Source organism: Zingiber officinale, chromosome 3A (assembly GCF_018446385.1).
Source record: "Zingiber officinale cultivar Zhangliang chromosome 3A, Zo_v1.1, whole genome shotgun sequence".
Lineage (NCBI taxonomy): Eukaryota > Viridiplantae > Streptophyta > Magnoliopsida > Zingiberales > Zingiberaceae > Zingiber > Zingiber officinale.
Window position 1 is genome coordinate 35,457,361 of NC_055990.1, and position 6,820 is coordinate 35,464,180.

A 6,820-nucleotide genomic window follows, 5' to 3' on the forward strand; every position below is an offset into this window, starting at 1 on the left:
TCCCTCAGATGTTGGGTCATGGTAACATTTTAGTACTTTTTATAGCTGTCAAACTTAATTGTTAGTTGGCAAAGCTTACTAAGACTTACTCCACTGTACTTCTCTTAAAGGGCTACCCAGATAGCATGAGCCAATGGTAATGGCTCATACTCAAATATCAAGTCATCCATTATTGAACTAATTAATATTCCCTTAGTAGTGGAGTCTTTCTTTTTCCATGCCTTATAGGCATTAAGGTCACTTTAGTGTTGTATTGTAGAAGCATCAGCAAGTTCTTTCATGAATTGATTTATAGTCTTTAGAACTTTTTGTTCCTCAAGAACGTATTGTATCTTGAAGTGCTTGATTTTATAATTATCCTCATATAATTTCTCTCCCTTATTGAGTTCAGCTATGATGTTCTTAGTTGCCATAATCTATAATAAATAAACACATTATTTAGTAATTCAGTGTATTTCACATGTATATAATTTATGATTGACTCAATGTTAATTTGAGTTGGTTTATAAAATCAAGTGACAACTATGTTTTCACTCATCATTTGTATAATCCAATCTAACCAACATTGATCAATATTATTATACACATTCTATTAAATGAACTAATCATTAAGTGAACAAATCATAAAATGAACTTATTATTTGAATGAACTAATCATTCTATTAAGGCTATTAACACATAACATTCTTTTTCCAAGTTCACTAATGTATAACATAACTTTTCATTAAAATAGCATTGTTTGTACATAACAACAGTTTTTATTACATAATTTTATTAATATAAGCTCAAAATTGTTCATACATAGTGATAGTAATAACAACTAAACTTTACTTTGCTAGATAAGCTAACTCTACTCCCACTAGAACTACACTGGTGGTTGTATTTAATAGGACATTACTACTCCCACTAGGAAAGACACTAGCATAGTAGTAATCATCACAAGTCCTATCTTTCTAGATTTAGCTCAGGCAATCTTAGGTAAATCAGTTTCAGGATTTTCTAATTGGTCTGTATTAGAATCCTCCTCTAAATCCTCCTTAGACTCTTCGAGATTCTCCTTAGATTCTTCTGGATCCTCTTCAAGATCCTCCTCGGATTCTTCAGGATCCTCTTTAGGGAACTCATGGTGAAATAGTTTCATACACAATTGTACATATGAGATACGTCCTTCAAAGTGTCTCCATATATGGTGTGCTACTACCTTTGGATTCCTTGACAGTGAACGAATCCAAGCCCAGATCCTGTAATTATAAAGGATGGAAAACTCTTATTGCTCGAGCTTCTAGAATAGTCGATCAAGCCATCTAATGTGTCCTTTTGAGTATGTAAACTAGATCATACTCAATCTCCTCTCATAGCTTATTCTGTCACACATCATGACGGGTCATCGTGTATATCATCCACAACATCTAGAATTAAAAATAGTAATGTAACTATAAAACTCACAAACCAATAACAAAATCGGTTTAACTCAATATACACATACATATGATACTTCAGCAATAAGAAAAATAAATTTTCTTTGAGGAGTTCTAGTTGACTAACACACTGGACAAGTTGATTGTGAAACCGGATCCTAAGCATTAGCTTAGTCCCTTGTCCGCATTAGAACTAATCTAATTGGGGCATTTAGTTATTTTTTATTTATCTAAGCTCATTTAATTAAACAGTCCTAATTAATCTGGTTAAACCAACTAATAGCTTAAACCAGATGAGGATTTGCTTAGACCAACCTGATGAAACGGGTTCATAGAACTTCATCTTCTATTTATTTGATCAGATTTTCATTTAATCAATTCAATTGAATAAATTGATTAAACAAATTAATTAATTGATTAAAATTTCTCAATGAAAAAAAATTCTTTGACAAGGATTTTGAGAGAAATGAATTTATTTATTTTCCTTTTTGATTTAATAAAATCAAAATACTGTGCTTCGTCATTTTTCTACCGTGCCCTATTTCCCATGACAAACATGGGGGTCGGTCAATTGCCAGCCTTCTAACATGGTTCTCGGTGCTTGTTTGCCATAGACGTCGGTCGCAAGCCATCTTGGGTAGTCATTGGTGTCCTTGACAGTCTTGGCGATGACAAAACTCCATGGAGCAATACTCCGTTGGTAATTATTTCGACATCAAACAGAGGTATTCACCATGATTTTACAATTTATGCTAATCTAAATTAACTCTAATACCATTGCAGCGTGTTCTAAAGTATGAAACGAAATCAAATGTCAACACTTACATTACTCGATGATAGCTAGCAAATCGTGTTCTTCATGCTTTACTGATAGAAGAGTAATCACAGATGAACTGAAGAGTCCTTCAAGCTTTCACAAACCAAATACCAATTTGAATCACATACCGTGTTCTTCCTCTTCTGATCCTTTTATAACTTGGATGTTATATGTGTTACTTGCGTGCAATAAAAGGTTGTAATTGCTTTATGTTACTACCACAGAAGTAACTTCATGGAGGCGAGCTCGGCGAGAAACGTTTCATGCACAATGTAACACTAAGGTAATGCCAACCAGAACACCTTTTAATTTTTACTCATTTTTAAAACTCTATTAACAAATTTTCTCTCTCCATTGATCTTCATGCATCTATTAATAAAATAATAATAATTGGACTAAAATAACCCTAAGTTAAGGTGAATGGTTATAAATGAATTGAATGTTTGTCAATAAGTTTACTATTTGACTTGGTAATAGTTTTTTTATGTTTGTTCAATATACACAAAATCAATTAAATGAACAATCTTAAATTAAACAACTTATTTAACTAAACGAACAAACTTAAAACATATATGTGTTTAGCTCATTAATGTTTGTGAACAACGCTCATCAACAATATTTGCGAACAGTATTCATGAACAATATTTGTAAACAATGTTCATGAATCATATTTATCAATAAAACTCTTATCAACTTATTAAATAAATTTAAAAAAACTTTCAAAATGAACAAAAAAAATTATATTATCAAGTTCAATAACTAATCAAACAAGTTTAAAATATAAAAGTTCCAAACAATCAAATAAGTTTGAATTAAGAGCTCAATAACATCTAAATGAGCCAAGCTCAAGCTCATAAAAAGAAACTAAGTCAAACTTAAACAATCATTTTAATAGCTTAGTTCATTTTAGGCTCAGCTTGGCTTGACTCAGTTACCTTATCAAACAAGCTTAAATGCCATAAAATTTAACTCAGTTTGACTTGTTTACCGCCCTATTCATAAGCTAGATTATTCGACTATTAGCAGATCAAACTAAGTTCTCTAATTGAACGTGTCAGTTCAGTTGAGTGACCCAATAGTCTAATCTAATAAATCAAGTCAAGCACAAGGGTTGAGAGTCAATCGAGGGTGAGGATGATTGACTTAGTTGTTTGATCAAGTTGAGTAATTTTAGAAGGACGAGAGCATCAAGGTGGTACGAGTCCAATCCGAACGATTGATTAAGTTGGCAAGCTAATTAATTTAGGTGGATTGAACGTGATGATTGTTAGTGCAAGGAGAACCATACGATCGAACCTATGTTTTGATAATATCAAAGGGGTTCAAAGTTAAGCTATTGTAATACCCGAAAATTCTCAAAATAATTATTAGAAATATCCTAGTATTTTTCTGAAATTTTAGGATATTTTTACAGAATTTTTAGAGTAGCGGAAGTAGCAAAAACAAATAGGAACGTAAAATAGCCTACGCGGGTAATGAACCCGAGACCTATTGGGTCCTACGACTTATGGTGGACTCTAGTAACCAAGTGAACCCAGCAGGGTCGTGCTGAAAGAAAAGAGAATCAATTATATTTATACTTAAGTTGGGCGAATTAACCACTTAATATAAATAAAGAAAATAATTAAGTGAGGAGTTATTTTGGATCGTGACTTTTCCTCTCCTCAACCTAATTCCGCCGAACCCTCTTCTCTCCCTCATCCTCTCGACGCCCAAGCCAAGGGAGACTAGGGTTCCGTCCCAAGGGTTCCAAAAACACCTTCCGGCAACGACTCCGATACGAGGGCGTTCCTCTCCGCGAGAAGAGCACATAGACGCAAGAGGATCGTCGAGGGAATCGTCTCCACCGGAAAACGAGCGACTAGAATCGTAAGAAATCTAGCACAGGAGGTAAGAAACCCCTCACCTGCAGTATAAGTAGTTCTCGTATGATTTCATGCTTTAGTTTAGTAGTATATGGATTCTTGGCACATAGGGTGAGCAATAGCGCACACCAAGTGCTCGATAGTATGTGCAGCCCATTTAAAATGCAACTTAGGCATTTAATAGCTTAGTTAAATGCAAGAGAAGCATTTAATTAGTGCAGTCAGTGTTATTACAGCTTATATAGGACTACGGTCCAATGGGTGGGCTCCCATAGTCGCCTCTAGGTTCAGACAACCTAGCTCTAGGTTCAGATAACCTAGAAATAACAAGATAAGAAAAATTCAGCTATATCCAGTATTTTATTTTCAGCAGTGGCATTGTACTGGACTAGATGTCCATTGAGTTGGGCTCCCACAGTCGTCCCTAGGTTTAGATAACCTAGTAAACCCTACTAGATTCAAAATTTACAACCCCGGGTTTAGTTAGGGATGCGCGCACAGTAAGTACAGTTGCCGGGCCCATCAGCAGCATGATTATGTATTTTATCTAGTATGATAATAGCTTTCAAATTCACAATCAGTTAGGTGATTATATTTTAAAATCGGTTCTAGCTCAACTTTAGTTTAGCTCAGTATGTTTCACTTTAGTCTTTGCTTAATGACATTTCAGTTATAGCCATGATTAGTTTTTGGTTTCTATGTTTTGCATGCCAGAATGTCATGATTTAGCATGTTCAGCACACGTTTCAAATAGTATGTTTTAAAAAACATACATTGCATCGTATGCATGTTTTGTGAGGTAGATGGTTTCTTACTAAGCTCACAAGCTTACAGATACTTTCTTTTCCTTATACTGCAGATAAAGGTAAGGGAAAGATGGACTAGCGGAGGCTGGAGGTCAATGCTACAAAGATGTGTGTGGGCAGGAACCTAGAATGAAGACCTTTGGGAACTAGCAAATTTAAGGAACTAGAACCTTTTATTCTTTTAATGTTTATGCACCTCTAGAATGTTTAAGAATTTTGGATTATGAAACTATGCTTATGTCATGCCTAGGACACTAGCTAGCATATTGATGAGTAGTAAATCATGCATAATGTTAGTGAAGACCTATTACAATGTTCTCTAGGCATTTTAGGTTTATTATATTGAGTTGTGTATGATCGAGCTCTGAAATCAGAGTTTTGCAGTGAAATCAGAAACTCCGACCAATCGATTAGAGGGACCTCAATCGATCAGTTGATCGATTGAGGGTTGATTTACGCGAACAGTATGCTCTGGAATCGATCAGCCGATCGATTGGGCCAAGTTCAATCGACCAGCCGATCGATCGGAGCTAATGTCGCGATCAGGAGTTCGCTGGATTGATCAGCCGATCGATCCAGACGTGTTCTGTCGCGAACAGAAAGCCCTGGAATCGATCACTGGATCGATTGGCCAGGCTGGATCGATCAGCCGATCGATCTAGACGGGACTTCCGTGCACAGTAGCACGTTGAATCGATCATTGGATCGATTGATCAAGATGAATCGATCAGCCGATCGATCCAGATCTAGCCTCGTGCACAGTAGCGAGCTAAGTCGATCAGTGGATCGATCAGACTACTCCAATCGATTAATCGATCGATTGGGAGGTCTGATATCAGCTGTAAACCCTTAGTTCAACTCCTTGACCATGGGGGAATGTAATATATGACATGTACAGCTTAGATTACACTCCTTAGCATATAATTGATAATAAAAAAAATATATAGTGATCTGAGTGTAAATATTGAATTTAGTAGCAGTCAGCAAAGATTTCAATTAGTACAGCTTCCGCATCTAGACTTAGTGATGGTCATGGAGTAGCTTAGCACAGCATAATGTGATGATCCGACCTCACAGCCTAGCTAGTAGGAGGTGGGTCGTTACAGCTATCTTGTTGTCTAATAAGTTGAACTAAGTGTACAGGAAAGTCCTAAGTGATCTTAGGCAAAGGAAAATCCTAATTGTAGTTAGGCAAATGGAAAGTCCTAGTTGCGATTAGGCAACGAAGTCTTAGTCGAGGGGACTGGGCGAAGTCTTGGTGGGTCAAGGACTTTGGGTGAAATCCTAGAGTCGAAGACTCTAGGTGAAAATCTTGGGGGTCGCGGACACCAAGTGGAAGACTGGACGGGTCGTGGAGCAGACATTCAGCATGAAGTCCTAAAGTCTCAAACGTTGAATAAAAGTCTAGACAGACTGGAGGACTGGTCTGACAAAAGGTAATTTCTCTTAAGAGGAGTAGGTGAGGACGCGTTCCCCAAAGAGGGAACAACAGGCGTCGGTCCGACCTAGAGTTTTAGCGAAACTTAAAGTCAGGACCGGACAGTCCAAAGGCTGTCAAAACTTGTCATCTTTTGCCTGGAGTAACCTTGTTTTGTAGAAAATGCAAGGGTGGAAAATGATGGTCTGAGCGCCCAGAGGGAGTCCGAGCACCCTGAGCTGCTCTGGGCACCCGGGATGCGTTCAGCGAAGAGGGGCCTTGGAGGGGCGCCTAGACAAGCGCCCTAGCTATCTGAGCGCCCTGAGTCTCTCGAGGCGCCCGGACTGCTGAAAGTAAATCTTCACAGCAAGCTGGCGCGCATTGATTGACGGGGCTATGTCACGGTCTAAGCGCCCGGGGGAGATTCCAGGTGCCCGGAGTGGCTATAAAAGGAGGATTTGACTATTACTTCAAACACAATATTTCAAACAACTTCT